General features: G+C 43.3%; 1 long non-coding RNA gene across 1 annotated transcript in view; it reads left to right on the forward strand.

Annotated features, from left to right (window-relative positions):
* The first annotated feature begins 1,106 nt into the window (after positions 1 to 1,106).
* The window catches only part of LOC144825005 (uncharacterized), an 83,790-nt gene continuing 69,185 nt past the window's right edge, over positions 1,107 to 15,711 (forward strand). Inside the window, exons 1-3 of the long non-coding RNA XR_013609235.1 lie at positions 1,107 to 1,187; positions 1,658 to 1,721; positions 6,444 to 6,476. This is a non-coding gene — a long non-coding RNA (uncharacterized LOC144825005). The remainder of the gene's footprint in view (positions 1,188 to 1,657; positions 1,722 to 6,443; positions 6,477 to 15,711) is intronic.

Here is a 15,711-nt window from a genome sequence, read left to right on the forward strand (position 1 = left end):
CTCATCAATCTATTGGTGTTTCTTCTCAATCCATTGCCACACAGCCAGCTAGACTAAGCAAACACTCCCACAAACGACTATGGAAACAAAACCCCAAAAGTTCCAATCACCATAAAACAGGAATTGTTTCATGCTATCTTCATCAAAACACAATTAAACACCATTTCTCTCCCTTTGAACTCTACGGTACTGGCCCCAGACCTGGCAGTCCAGAATCAACAAACAGAGCAAGTTCCCCAGTAGCAGCAGCAAGTGCACACACTTATCAGCCTCTTAAAATCGGACAGCAGAAGATCCATCCCAATCTTCTACAGGCATGTCCATCCACTCTGTCTCTCCAAACAACACAAACAACCAGTCAAAAAGGCTGTCTGAGGAAAAATCCCACAGCAAAATAGGTACCCATCCGAGGTCCAAACCATCTAATAGAGCACGCGACTGTGACTACTTCATCCAATTGCACCATTCTCCGACTCAAACTTCGAGTACCAACTGAATTTCTAACAGCAAAAAACATGCTGTCTCCAATCAATCGTACAGTTTGCAGACTCAAATCTTGAGAACCCATGGTATTGTATACATACTTTGGAATAATTTGTATATTTCCCCTCCATATGTATTCCGGTGTAGATTGGAAGAATATGCAATCTCAGTAAAATAAATAAACTTGTTTTGGACGCAATGCAGACATTGCCACGACGAGAATGCACAGCATTTTTCAATGTTTTCATGTTATAATAAGACCATCTGTTTTGTAAGTTGATTGGTGATTCATTGGCGGTGTACTATAAGCTTAGGAAAGCGCTTTCCGCCGGGCGCATGCGCATGGGAGTAGTGTCTCCCGGTGTGCTTATGCGCGCGAGCTCAGAGGAAGATACTATTTCAATTACAGGCATTTTTCGAGTGGTAGGCGCACAATACCTTATTTAAATCAGCGGTTTGCCAATCTAACTCTCTTTTTTTCAAAAGCAATGAACTGCATCTCAAAACCTACTCTGAGATTGTCCTAATGATTGCGCATGCGCGACAGAGTACTATCTGCTTCCGCGTGTGCTCCGGTATTTCGGTACAGTGCACGCCCCTTCCACTCCACTGCCTATCCCTCGGTGGTTACTTAAGCAGGAAGGGCGGTTCTACAATCACCTTCACTTCCGCTCGGCCAAACGATCAGGGGCACCGACGGACAGGTGAGTGTCCCATTGGACTCTCTTAGTTTTAGCAGCTTAATCAGTTTTGGCAATACCAGTCGGCTTGGGCTGACTACACACCATCAGAGGTGTCTTGGATGGGTCTTTAGTCTCGACACGGAGTGTCACGAGAGGGGACTCTTTTGCTTAGCATTCTTTGATAATCAATTACCCTTCCCCTCTATGCCCTTCCTCTGATTGGGTTGCATAGGAATCTATGGGCTAGACAACTGTTTGTAAACTTTATACAAGACTACCTAGATGCACTTTTATTTGCCTGTACACTCTTAAGTATCCAGACTTTGTCATGTGAGGTTGGATATTAAACATGTTATGTGTCATACAGGATGGTGTGTGTGGTTGTTGCCTTGACAGACGGGCTCCTTCATGCGTTTTTTGGGTTATGTGTGTAGAGCAATTGGCTTGGGCATGGTAGAGTTTCTCACTGTTCCCTTTTTTCTACACCGTAGAGCGGGGCCTCATACTCCCGAGCGGTTGCCGGGTGAGGTGAGGTCTTCACCCACACAAGGCTGGGTGAGTATCACTGTGAGGAAATGCCTCTAAGTGATTAAGCTATTATGCTTTTCCATCTATGCAGAATGTCAATTATTCATGCAGGTGTGTTTTCCTTTACGGTCTCTCTGGACGTTCATGATGTCATATGCGTGAACTAGTGTTGTTGTACAATTATTTTTGTTTTTTGATAGGAAGAAGACTTACTTCTTTCCCGCCAGTGGACGTTCAAGCACTGAGGTTTCTGGTAGATATGTATCGATGAACCTATCTATTAGTAAAACTTATTATTGTTTTTATCACCTAGTAGTCATAGTTGCAGTAGCTAGTTTAAATATAGGGTCCTGAAGAAAGCTGGGGTAATTCCCCGAAAGCTGAAACATGTCGACCAACCTGCACAGCGCCATGAGGTAGTCCTACTACCAGGCGTGTTTTTAAACCTTGACACAAAGATTTCTGTATACACATTCCGTCAGTATCTGTGTAGTCAATTTTAGTCACCACCACCACTTAAGCACTGCACTTTATTAAGTCCACTCCATGGCAAACATCATGGCTGGATGCCTGATATCCATTTCCACACCAGCACTGACTGGCTTGATGTGGTTTGGTTTAATCAGCAATTCCCACGTGACGTAAACTCCACCGCAAGGGTGGTCTGATGGGTCTTGTACCAGCCATGTGGTTTCCAACATTCCCAACAGCATTGGTTCGCTCATGCATCCTGTTGTTTCATAGTCACTAGTATAGTTACACACCACCTCCAGACCTGTTCTGCTCTATTATGTGTTTTGTGTTTGATAATAGGGGTGCGAGCAGACAGGTCAATAAATATATTCCCCTTGACCCTCCACAACGTCTGTTTTTTGTATTGTATACATGCCGCCAGCCCCTCCGGATCCCAATCAGCTGGTCTTCATTCCAGAATACTAATCAAGGGGAGCCCATGACATCTTAAACAGTGGCAACTTGATCCTTCTGTTACAATCAATTCCAAGCCTAAAGCACATAAGATTAGCAGACATCCTGGCAATCGAGTTTTTGGAGCCAAGAAGAAAGCACAATCCAGAACATACCCAGGTTTTATTCCTCTCTTCCACACGAGTAGAAACTATCTAGACCAACTCAACAGTCTTTGTAAGTTGGGGAAGAAAAATAGAACGGGCAAGGGCCAAAGGATATCCAACAGCATTTCTGCATCAACATAATAATCTGACTTTTTCTATACTAAAAAAAGCACAAGGATCCCAAGATCTGAATATATCTGCTCCGCGCACCCGCACTGTCCCTCAAGGCAAACGTCCAACTGGGAACGAAAACTAACAAGGAGGACATAACCCCAACAAGTCTAAGCCAAATTGCTCCAACCAGGGCTGGCTGCCAACCGTTCTTCAAGCCAGAAACACCCTATGACAAACCAATCCAATTCAAGATGTGCAATGCCTGTGCAGGGCCAAATTTAGCCTATGCTCTTGTAACACACAAGGACTCTTATAAAAACTATAAAACAATAAACCTCTATCGTTTTGGAAGGACCTGGACCTCCTAATGCAATAAGAGACCTGTCCCCAATCAACTGCCTCCTTAACAGGCTTCGTCAAGTTTTGGAAACCAGCCATGAAAATCAATAGGCTTGGCAGTCCAATGCGCAGCCTTTCTATTTGTTTTACTACATTACACAGTGGAGAAGATCGTACTTAAAGTCCCCAGGGCTCAAGAAATCCACCTAGTATCGTCCAATACAGTAAAGGCCTCTCGCTCTGATCATCAACATCTACACTAGCCTTTTCCGTGCTGATGACGGAACCGCTCCGTCATCAGCCGCGGTGGCGCTGTGCTGATGACGGAGCGGTTCCGTCATGGCCCGCCCGTCGTGCCTGCGCGGCGTTGATTTCGCACCTGCGCGGCGCGTTCTATTGAGCGGGCGGGGCCATGACGGAACCGCTCTGTCATCCGCACAGCTCAACCGAGGCTGGTGACGGAACGGTTCCGTCACCATCATGGGCGCGCCGCGCGCCCCCCCCCTGCTCCCTTAGCAGTGCGGCGGAATAGCCGCCGCAGCGAAGGTGTTAATCCCTCCAAATCAAGGAAAAAGGCGACAATGAAAATACTGGTGTCGCTACTAACTCATCTTTTAACTTAAAATATCTCTATGCAAACATCATACTATCAGGTGATTTCAACACAAATCTTTTGGAGGATCGATTGGCCGCAAGGTCAACAGCCTGGATATTTAATTCGAATCCACAACGCAAAACCTACCCCCAGCCACTCGGCGGAACCCCTTCCTAGAACTCTTTTTAAAAGAATGTGACTCCCTAGGTCTCAGGCTCATCAACGGTTGCTTCACTGGTGACAACCCCACTCCCTCGGCTGGACAAGAACCGTGGGCAAGCTCATCTCCCATATAAATTTCACCCTCTGCATGGGGGGACTTTTCAATCACATTGAAGACTTCTCTTTAGGCAAGTGCCTTGACAGCAACCACCAGGCGCAAAATATCAACCTCACCATTAGCGCATAACTGGAAGCAACTCCTCCTAACAGCCCCTGCATGTGGGCAGAAAGCTTTTTTTTTTAGTTTAAACTAAGAAACTTTATTTTGGAACGATACAACTAAATATAAGTAATTCAATAAAGTAACAGAAATTCAAACAAAATAGTTGTATATGGAGAGAGAAGATAATGTAACTTTGGAGATGGACAGAAAGCTTAAAACGGCAGAACTGGGACAACAAAATTAGTCAAGAAGTTGTCATGATAAGAGCCCAACCCAACAGTGTCCCCCCCATGCAGCTCCCCCATTAAACAACGGATATGCTTTTTATATGAATTCCAAGTCAAACTAACTTCAGGCGCACAATCCACGTGAACTGATTTTTTTTTTAAACAAATTTTATTGTCAATTTGCACCAAAGTTGCAGGGCTCTGTACCCCAGAAGCCACAGCAGCAGCAGCAATGTAACAGGGACAGAAGAGCAAATTACATTTTCATAAAAGCCCATGCAACCAGATAAATGACCACGTTGGCCATGAGGAAATAGGCCCCCCCCAACTCCCTCCCCCCCGCAAGTTGCGCAAAGTCCACTGGGTCCAATACATACATAGGCACATGACAGCTGAAAAGAAATGGTATAAATGCAAATGGAAAAAACAGCCAGTATAACAGCCCGCCCTAAATCCCACACCCCCCCGAATCCCCCCCTACCCACACGCATCAACCCCAAACAATCAACCTCCATCTTCAGTCCCCAGGGAGATCGTCTGCAGTAGTCGGAGAGTCTAGCCACAACCCCCTGTAGTCCGCCCACCGCTTCCAAATTCTGTAGTGCTTACATGGGCAACCCCGGGCCACAAAGATAGGCTGTTCCAGCCCCATACAGAAGTCAAGGCTGTTTTTCCAGGTGGCCAACGGGAGGGCCTGTACATCCTTCCACCTCCTGGCAATATCCCGTTTTGCCAAAGTAAGGCCCAGCAGCAGCAGATGGCGTTTGTATGTATTACCCCCAATCTCCTCCATCACATGCAAAAGGGCGAGCTGCGGTGTGCCATGCAAAATGATTTTAACAAAATATAGACTAACAGAAGACCTAAAGCTGTTGGAAAGTGAGATCAACCGCAAATTGCGAGCTCTCATCAATCAAACCTCTTCACCAGTTATTAAACATATCCTGAGCAATTCAAGATCCCTATTCAGGGGGGCAATCAGGCGGACCTGCGCTGTTTACGGATAACATATACTGTGGGTCTGGTGGTAGACTGACTCTGTACACCCCGCCGAATATGTTAGCCTATGTTTTGCATTAGCTAGCTCGCAGTGCCACTAGAATCTCCTATTATTAGAGAGATTCGTTTTTGGCAGCCTTAGAACACAACAAACCCTTATTCCTCAGACTCATGGAAACAATATGCTACTTTTCACCCAGTCACTTGTGCTTGCTTGTTTTGCTCTCAGAGAGTTACACAGATTAAACAGTCAGGAATGTTTACAATAAAAATTTATTGTACCTTTGTTCATCTCATGTAAAACAAATGTGCTGCTATAACTGTGACACAGTAGCAGAGATATAGAATCAGCAGTACAATGAATAAAAAGGAATAGTATTGTTCTACCATTTTGCAATAGCTATGAACACATACATGAATATAAAATGCATTTATAAAATAAAGTGCATACTCCTAAGATGCCTGTCTAGATGTACCTAAAAGTACCTAGCATGTGAGTAGGTGCGAAAAGAGCCTAAGCTTAACAGTCTAAGAGCCAGGAATCTAAGAGCCAAGAAGCCCATGTCAGAACCAGCTCTTCTTTTTTCTTGCTGGCCAATGACACAGGAGCAGAACGACGCAGGCTCCCAATTCCTCCTCAGGACTCCCCAGCCACACACAATATATAAATGCGTAGCCAGTAGAGCCCCAACGGGGAAAGGGGAATGGACAGAGAAGAGAATGCACACAATGTCTTCTTATTTTCTTCTTCTTCTCGAAAATGCTTCTTTTTCTTCTGCGCTACTGTTTTAAATGTGCTGAAAAATAAAATACATGTATATCACTTTTATACTCTTTTCTTCCTAATTGTACTATTCTTCTGTCTGCCTTCTGAACTTACTCAGTAGTTGTGTGCCTTTACTTTCTCTTCTTAAACTTCAGTATTCTTCTACTCATTATCTGATGCACTATAATGTAATGAATAGGTATTATTAAATGTTCTTTCTCTAATTCTAATTTTATCTTTTCTTCCTTCAGGTTTTACTTACAGAATAGAAAACTGAAGTCTTAGTACGTATTTCTCTTCTTCTTCACCTGAAAACCTTCTTATTAACAACAGTTACTTCACTGTTGTCTATGTGCTATTCCAGGAGCTGAACGCTATTAACACTACAGTTGACTCACTGCCGTGTATGTGTTCTATGAGAGACTCTAAACAATTCTTCAGCTAGTGAATACCCTGTAACTATACTCATTTATCTCAAGCCTCTACTACTGTGCTAGACTTAGGATAACTAGCCTTTGAAAACACAACGTAACCTCTCAGAAAGCCTTCCAACATGAAGATACTTAGAATATTTTTATTACTTGTGCTGTCTCTGTATTTTCTGAGGTGGCCTACGGTAACACTGCGCACTCGCTATAGAAATGGCTCGGAGTCCGAGCATGCGCAGTTCAGAAATTCAAGGTAAACTTTTCGTCAATAATAAAAGGAACATTCTTACTGTTATCTAGGAATTCACGAACTCTGGTATTTTCTCTTTGAACCTCGCGACGCGTTTCTTCTTGTCCCTAAACTAACGCGACGCCTGGATACACCTCTTGCTCCGCTCACAGCTCAGGTGAAGTGCGCAGTTTACCGCGCGCTTCACCTGCATCACTCAAGGCTGCCGTTTTGACTAGAGCGCTGACCTGTTTGCTCTTACGGGGTTCCTTGCCGCCATGTTGAATTCGATCCTGTGCCCCAGGCTGTTTACATAGCCTGGACAACGCAGCAATCACCATTGCTTTCTGATAAGGCTGGAGATTCTTTTGGATTGAAAACGTTTTAGTGGGGGACCTGACAGCCCACTAGGATTTAGTCGAGCCCCATTACCTGAATGGTGACAGTGTGGGACTTTGTCCTGGACTTGAGTTGGACACCCTGCATGGGATAGTCAGACCACTCTCAGCTGGAGCGATTGCCTGTCGGAGCTGCAGCGTCTCTGGTCAGTGTGTCGGCCTTGAAGTCTCAGTTCCCTTCTGACTACTTATAGCAAGAGGTGCTGTATTTATGCAGTCTATGTGCGTGTGTTACCCATTGTTCAGTATGAGGATGAAGTTGGGGATTAAACCTTGTACGTTGATGGGAGAGGTGAAGTATACCTCCTGGAGAGTGTACTTATAAATTATTCATATGTGCTAAGGATGACGTCTGAGCAATATCGATTGGGAAAAATCCACCCTCTGCATGGAACTAGGTGAAAGGTTTAGTCCATAAAACTTTGCAGTCCTTATAAGGCGTTATGTCCCTATAAGGCATTCTGTCTTTATTTGGAGTTATGTCCTTATAAGGCTCGTTCATATGAAATGACTGGGAGATGATGTAGGGAAAGATTTTGATGTTCCCTGGACCTATATCAGGGTACCGATATGAAATATAACACCCACTCCACCTAATGCTTAACAATAATAATACACATTTAAGATACACATTTATAACGGTGTCAGTACATAAAATTATCAAGCACTTATTTAAAATGTTTCTAAAACCGTTTAAAAAAATCAATTAAAAACAGTTTAAAAGACGAGGGAAAATGGTCTTTGTTAAGTTTGACATTGTAGTAAAGTTCCGCAAATCACAGTTCTAAATGAGTTCGATAACAGAAGTTAAACTACTGCAAGCGTACTTAGAAGGCCATGCTTTGTTATCGAAAGTTTCAATTTGAAAAAAGTTCTTTAGCGAAAAAAGGGAAAAGAAAAACTGAATAGCTTCCCATCACATGGTGAGCCAGATTCAGATTATATGTCCTGGCTGGGAGACATAAAATTGTCGCTGCCTGCTGCCGTAGGGGACAAACATTGTAGTACCTCGCATAGCATGTCAAGAGTGCATAGATGAAAATCAGTGCTGCCAACAGCAGTTGTAGAGGCAGCCAGTGCTGTAGTTGATACCTCGGTGCCAAGGGTGAAGCTGAAACCCAACTCAGTTTGAGGGCACCTACGGATCCTCGAGGAATGCATGTGTTAAGATGGGAATGCACTGAGGACAGAAACGAGCATGGGGTCACAGTGGTTCCATCCTGGAGTCTAAGTCTGCTGGCGTCTCCGTTAGAGGTGTCAGACAGATGTCCAACTCACATTTTCCTCAGCAAAACCGGCATTGGGAAACAGGTACGATGCAGTCTTCAAAGGTTGGTCTGAATTACAGTAACCAAGAAGCACTTAGTTCTCGAAGGCGAGATACACCTAGATGTTGTACCATGTGCTCACGGTGATATATTTCCAGGAAAGCTTTTGCAATCTCGCTGGTGGATGGTCCGTCCATTGCGTAGCAGGTAAACAACAATCAGGATTCAGCAATAGCAAGCAGGATCAGAGGTAGAACCCCGAAAATGCTTCCAAGTATGGAGTGTATAAAGTTAGGAATAACTCCAAGGATGGTCTGGAAGGTGTTAATGCATCCTGACACTATGGTCTTAAATAGGTGTACAATACCGCTCGTATCTGACATATTAACAATACGACCCATCATTTCTATGAAATGTCGGGGGCAGTTAGTATGTATTAGCGCCTATATCTCTGTTGAGGTCCGTGCAACTTGAAGTTCAAAGGTTTCTCGAGCGGAGGTTAACGGCACGGTATGCTGTAAAAGCATGGCTTTCATTCTGCTCAAAGCATCAAACTATATAAAAGAAACATTCAGTGAAGGCCATACTGGCAGCTCCCTGACTGTATTTGTCAGAGAAAACAATACTTGAATACAGCAAGTAACCCTGGTGTTCACTGTGACCAGATAGGCAATACCCGTTAGCATCCAACAACAACCTTGATCGTTCAGCATCAAGTAACTCCCATTCGAAAGTAACTCAAATGCTGGCGTGATCATGGCAGCTTGAGTTTCTTTCATGTGGCAAGACACATTCGAAACTGAACCATTACAGGTCCCATGCAAAACAATATCTTGGCACATGAGAGAACCGCTTAAAGCGCTCTTGCAGGTGGTACAACTAAGAAACACTTTTCGATCCCCACTTCGGCGTCGAAATTTATATGGTAAATCCCAAGATTTCCTAATTTACTCTTTCCCCAACTTTTCATATTTGCCTGCCTGCCTTTGCTCCAGGCAATAGTGAAACTGAAAGGTAGTGCCTGGGAGAGTGATTTGGCAGCGGATGGTATTTCGGCCCCTGTGAATGGTAGCCTGTCCAGTTTTTCAATTTGCAGCATTGTGTATTTTGCTCCCTTTGTGCCATTTCTTTCTGTGTATTAGTTAGATTGTATTCTGAAAACAGAGACGTACTGTTTAAAAAACGCCAAGTCACAAATCCTGCTTGCAAAGATTGCAGCGTCCAGCTCAATAACAAAATAGAACGTAACTGTGATTGGCCGTGTTGTAATATGGCTAAATCCTGATCCATTGTGTCAATAGCAGAGGAATCAATGTTGCCCAATGAATATACTCTGGAGGCCAAAGTTGTTAACCCATTATCCACCAGAGCTAACACTTTTTCTACGTTTATACGGTTTATTTCTCTTATTCTCTCTGCGGCTTCTTGTTTGGAAATCTTCCAGATTTCATTATAGGCAGCATAAATGCCTTCATATATGAAACGTTGTTGACGTTGTTTCCTAAGTCCTAGTAGAAAGTCCCTAAGATCCATGTCTTGTGAGAAAAAAAATAAGTGTTGTTTCACTTCTGCAAGTGTTGAGGTTTCTAGCCATTCTAGGCACAACTTCCCAACACTATAGGATGTCACTACCCCTGGATGTTCTCTCTGTACATATTGTGGGTCTGGCCTATGCATACTGAGTCCCTTGGTGATGTGCAGGAACCATTTATGACATGTGTGTGTGTCTAAGGGCCAAACCCCCCACTCCTTCTAGTTAGGGTCTGATCTAATGTACTTTAGTACGTCAGCAACTGTTGCCTCTTCCTTTGTAGAAGAATTCTGCCACCCCTGTGTTGGTGTAGGAAGCTTTGGAGTGTTCAGGTCCTTTATCTTGGATATTCCAAGACAGGTTGTCTGTTGCACAGTTTCATTTAAAAAGATCATCTGCTGTGGAATGAGGCATGCTCTTAATAGTGTTTCTGTACCCTGGACTTGCCAGTCCCTTGAACCTGAAATCAATTTAGAGTCAATTTTGTCTTTCCATAGGTTGAAACCCTTTTCAGTCAATGGTGCCAAAAAGGAAGCAGAGTAAATCTGTTTAGTGTTTGTCAACATAATTTTCAGTGCTGATGTTGGTACAATCTTATAATAAAGTGAGGCTGGGTCTGTGGTGTTAAACCCAGAAAATTATGCAAATTTCTGTGCAAACGTTTGTGAACTACTTTTCGGTGGTTTTGGGCAATGTTCCCTCTGATGGTACTCAAAAACTTTACTAGCCAAAATGGATTTGTGAAGGAAATGATGACCATAATGTTGGTAACAGTACAATTTGTTATAGTCTGTAGAACCCTTTAACATTTCATTATTACAATAATGCAGCAGTTTTCTCTAAATCAGGCAACATGCTGTTTACTGTTTCAGTGTCCCAATCATCAGAAAATGTACTGGAAGTATTGAAATCACTTAATGAGATTTTATATACATGATGAATTTTAAAAAGTTTGGTCAGGCCAAAAATGTTGAAATCAACCTTGTCCCATACTATACCATCGGGTATAGGAACAGCTGTAATGTTTTCTGATGACAAGTCTATTTGTTCACGATGAGATGATGGATGTGGTTTCAGTAGGATGTTGACCTTCTGGGCTGTGGAACCTTGTTGTATATAGTGTCCATTGATAAGCATACTAAAAGGCAATACTAAGCCTAGCCAGAAAAGAAAAAACAATATCCCAGGAATTACCCAGAGTTCAAACCAAGGTGATACCAGGTATGTCTTTTGAAGAAAGAGAAGAAGTTTTTTAATTCTCGCTTGAATGGTGTTTTGGCTGGCATTGTTTCCAGCTCACTTGGATCCAGAGAAAACATATCAAAGTTAAAGAAATAGCCAGAAGCTTTTCGATCAATTGAAGGAATTGCATCGGGATTAGTTGACATTGTATTTTTCTCTCAACAAGGCATTTTGATGTAGATGCTGTATTTGGTCTAATTGCAACTTGAAAATTGTTCTGATTTTCATTTTTAATTTGAATGTCTGGTTCAAGTGGAACAAGTTCCATAGCATTGTTGCTTAGTCCTTCATTCCTTACAGGTGGCTCTTCAAACGTGATGAGTCTTTCTGTTTGAACTTCTTGTATTGTAGCTAGAGGAGAGCGTCTGCTACAGCGGAGTCCACTAGGCCCACTGTTTAGCATCTTCCACATAGTGTGGTTTGATTAAGTTGATTGAGGCAAATCTTTTCTCCTTTTTTCCAGCAAGAGGTAGGAGCAGCACTATTCTTGTTCCGTGTACTGCAAGGGCTGGTACAGGTTTTCTGTAAGAGGGTCCAAATTCCTTTTTAATCAGCAATTTTCTCTCTAACCATATCCCCGACTTTTGGGATCCAGACAGGTCTTGCCATGACTAACTTGATGTCCTCAATGACGGTCTGCTTTAGATGGATATTGCTGTATTTTGTCCTGGATTCATTTAGATATTGTAAAACAGCCAAATGATCACGGATATCAAATGGTTTTTCATCCGCCACTGCGCCTTCACAATCAAGATCAGGTACCCGCATTTGTGTCACAAAGAGGACCTTATATGGAGTGACACCTCCTAGAGAGCTTCTTGGCTGGTTGTTTAATGCCCGCTGTACCCCATAACGGTGTGTGACCAAACTACCGCCCTTGCCTAATACCCAAGCTGTTAAAGATTGCTTTAAGTCCCATTTTTTTCTCCCCACAACCGAATTTCCCTTAGTATGGTATGGAGATGAGAACCGCAATGCTAAGCCCATTCCTTCCATGGCCTCTTTGTAAGCCCTAAAGCTAAATGCAGGGCAGCAGACAGAATGTACCGTGCTAACTGTGTATGTGCCGATAAAGACTCGCAAATCTTTTATAACAGTTCGAGCATCAGCCGAACGCTGAGGCCATGCCCATTAGAATCTCAAGCATGAATCCACTGCAACCATGATATATCTGTAAGCCCCGTTCGTTTCTAAGGGTCCGCAGTGGTCCAAGTATACACATGCGAGAGGTTTGCCAGATTTTAGTAATGGCATCTGTGCCGGGCGTGCAGCGGTGGAGCCTTTCATCTGCTGGCAGATGTCACATTTCAAGACATAGGGCCAGATGTAGGTCGCCCAATACCGGTCGGTAACAGTCGAAATTACTGAATTCTTAACATACCGATTCACTAAATTACCGAATCCATATTGTAGGAAGCACTCAAGTTAGTGCACTCCTGAGTTAAGGATTCGTTATTTACCACCAACTACAAGTTGGTGGTAAATATCGGAAATCTTTGAAAAAACAATTATTTTGCTTTTACAACAGTGTGATGTGGCACACATACCTGCCCTTAGGGCATGTATGTGTGCCACATGTGCACCCATGCACTATTCAGGGGTGCAACAGGGTGTCAATGTGACACCCTGCCACCCTTGAAAATGTTTCCCCTATTACCGATTCGGTATTTACCGAATTGGTAATACTAAATGGCTTCCCATTCATATCTACGGGCCTCCAGGCCCATAGGAATGAATGGGAATTACCGAATCGGTAAATACCGATTCTTAATTACTGAATCCTACCGATTCGGTAAACTTCAAAACGACTTTATTTCGATTCATAACGAATCATAAAAAGCACGTAGACATGAAATACATAATTAAGGGGTACAGTTACAACGGATTGCAGTCACTGTTAAAATAGAACAATTAAAATATTTACAGAATTTTAAAAAATGCAGAAATTTTTCAATAATTCCATCGGGTATTGTCAAAAACTGATAAGTTATCTATTTCCAGAACGTTTTTTAAGACGAAAAGCAGCTACCAAGAAGTTAGCGACACTAAACATAAATAGTGGTGAATCTAACTTTTTTAAGTAAAATAGGGCAGGCTTGATTTGGACGAACCCCTTGTTCTTAAGCAATGGAACAATATACTTTTTCCTGGGCAAATCATATATACCACAGAAGAACATAAAATGAGCAGTGTCCTGCAGAGAAAAACCATCACATTTGCAGGCCGCTAAGTCCTCTGGCTTGGCCCATGCCTTCGAGTCATTTAACAGCAAGTGAATCTGGTTAAATCTTAGTTTGGTTAATAACCAGCGATGTAATGGAATAGACACTACTGTTAAATAAGTTTCAATGGCCGGTGTAGTTTTGGAAATATAGTGCTCCCTCACAGTGGGTTTCGCAAGCTCACAGCTCTCCCGCTCCATTTCTCTCACTTTAAAAAAAGTCACTTTGAACCATTCCAGGTCATTCTTAACGATGCAGTCTGGTTTATGGAAAAGATCTGGGCGGCCCAGGGAAGTTAGTGTTTTTTTAATATATGCTAGCCACGTGATATTTTTCATATTGTCCAGAAGTAGGCAGTCTCTCATAATTGTGTGGTTCAGAGTTAAGTTGGAGTTCAGCCATGTTTTTAACCACATCAGGATAGGGGATTGTTTGATGATGTCACTGATATACCCCTGTCCTAGTTCCATATGGACAGAAAAAGTGGCTGTAGATTGAGGTAATCCTAGTAGCATACGTAAGAATCTGTTTTCTTCCATCTGTATTAATTCTATATTTTTGGAATAACCCCAGATGGAAGCCCCGTATCTTACTACTGAGATTGATTTCGCTCTGTAGAGTGCCAGCATTGCTTCCGTGGGCTTACCTCCCAGACGTTTTGAAAAGCCGACAATGGCGGCTGCTGTTCTTTTCATGGCATTGGTTTTGACAGATATTTGAGGTGCCCACGTGCCCTTATCGTCGTATACTACCCCCAGGTAGGTAAATTTTCTCACATTGGAAATAGGAGTATTAGCACAATAGAAGGTCTTCATGTCCTTATTTTTTCTGCCACCTACAGCCATAACATGGGACTTGTCTGTATTGATTTTTAAATCAAGGGAGGTCATAAAGGCATCGAAGGATGTCAATAGTCTTTGTAGCCCAAGAGGAGTACGTACCACGAGCACCGCGTCGTCCGCGTAAAGGAGGACCGGAGTGGTCAGTCCACCAAAACGCGGGACGTCGAGTGTTGCCAGCTCCAATGTGGATTCAAGGTGGTTAATATAGAGTGTAAATAACATTGGGGCGAGGATACACCCCTGTCGCACCCCTCTGGTAGACTTGAATCCAGCAGTACAGGCTCCTTCCTGTGTCATCCTGATGGACGCTTCTAGGTCCCGATGAGCCTCAGCCAGAAAATGAACCAGGGTAGGGTCCATCCCCAATTCCAAGAGGATGTCCCACAGCCTGGACCTATTCACTAGGTCGAAGGCTGTGGACAGGTCCATGAACCCTAGGTAGATTGATCCTCTGGATGCCACTGTATATTTGCCTAGGATCAGATGTAGGTTGAGGCACTGATCCTCCGTCCCTCTTCCCTTACGAAACCCATATTGGGCATTTGATAAGATGTTATTACTGCCAGCCCATTCGTCGATCCTTGCCAGTATCACTTTCCCCAAGATTTTGAAAGACGAGTCGATAAGTGAGATGGGGCGGTAGCACCTCGGGTCTCCGCTCTGGCCTTTCTTGAAGATTGGAATGATGGTGGCGTGTGACCAGGAGACAGGCAGGCTATGTTTCATGGCGGCGTTGAAGACATTGGTCAGGATGTTTGCCCAAAAGGAGACGTTGGCCTTAAACATGTCGGCTGGGACGCCATCTGGGCCTGGCGCTTTCTTCCCTACTGTGTTGGTTATGGCTTTTTCAACTTCTACCATATTAAAGGAGAGTGCTGGCTTGAGGGGATTAGATTTGAGGATAGTAGGTGTTTCACATATTTGGTCACTCCCATAGATGATTTTAAAATGAGCTAACCAATCCTCCTCACTGATGTTGGCCTCTAGGATATCATTCACTTCTCCAGAAAACAGGGGATTGTTTATAATAGCCCAGAAGCTAGTGCTGTCTCTTAAGGTGGCCTTTTCCATTAGTGAGGCCCATGCATCCTTTTTAAGAGCTTCTTTACATTCATGAATAATATTATAGTATTCTTTTCTTAGTCTGGCAACTTCCCTTCTGTCCCTAGGTGATTTTTTTAGTTCATTCAGGAGGCAAGTGTGTGCTTTCGAGCAGGCTTTGTTGAACCAGCCCTTGGTCGATCGAGTCTTTTTCCTGGGTTTAACTGTGAGTTCATCAGAAACTAAAGCACACAAGGTATCAAAGGCGATGATTACATCCTCCCCCTGTTTAGAGTTGTCTTGGCAGATATCTAATTC

The sequence above is a fragment of the Lissotriton helveticus genome, chromosome 3_1 (assembly GCF_964261635.1).
Source record: "Lissotriton helveticus chromosome 3_1, aLisHel1.1, whole genome shotgun sequence".
NCBI lineage: Eukaryota > Metazoa > Chordata > Amphibia > Caudata > Salamandridae > Lissotriton > Lissotriton helveticus.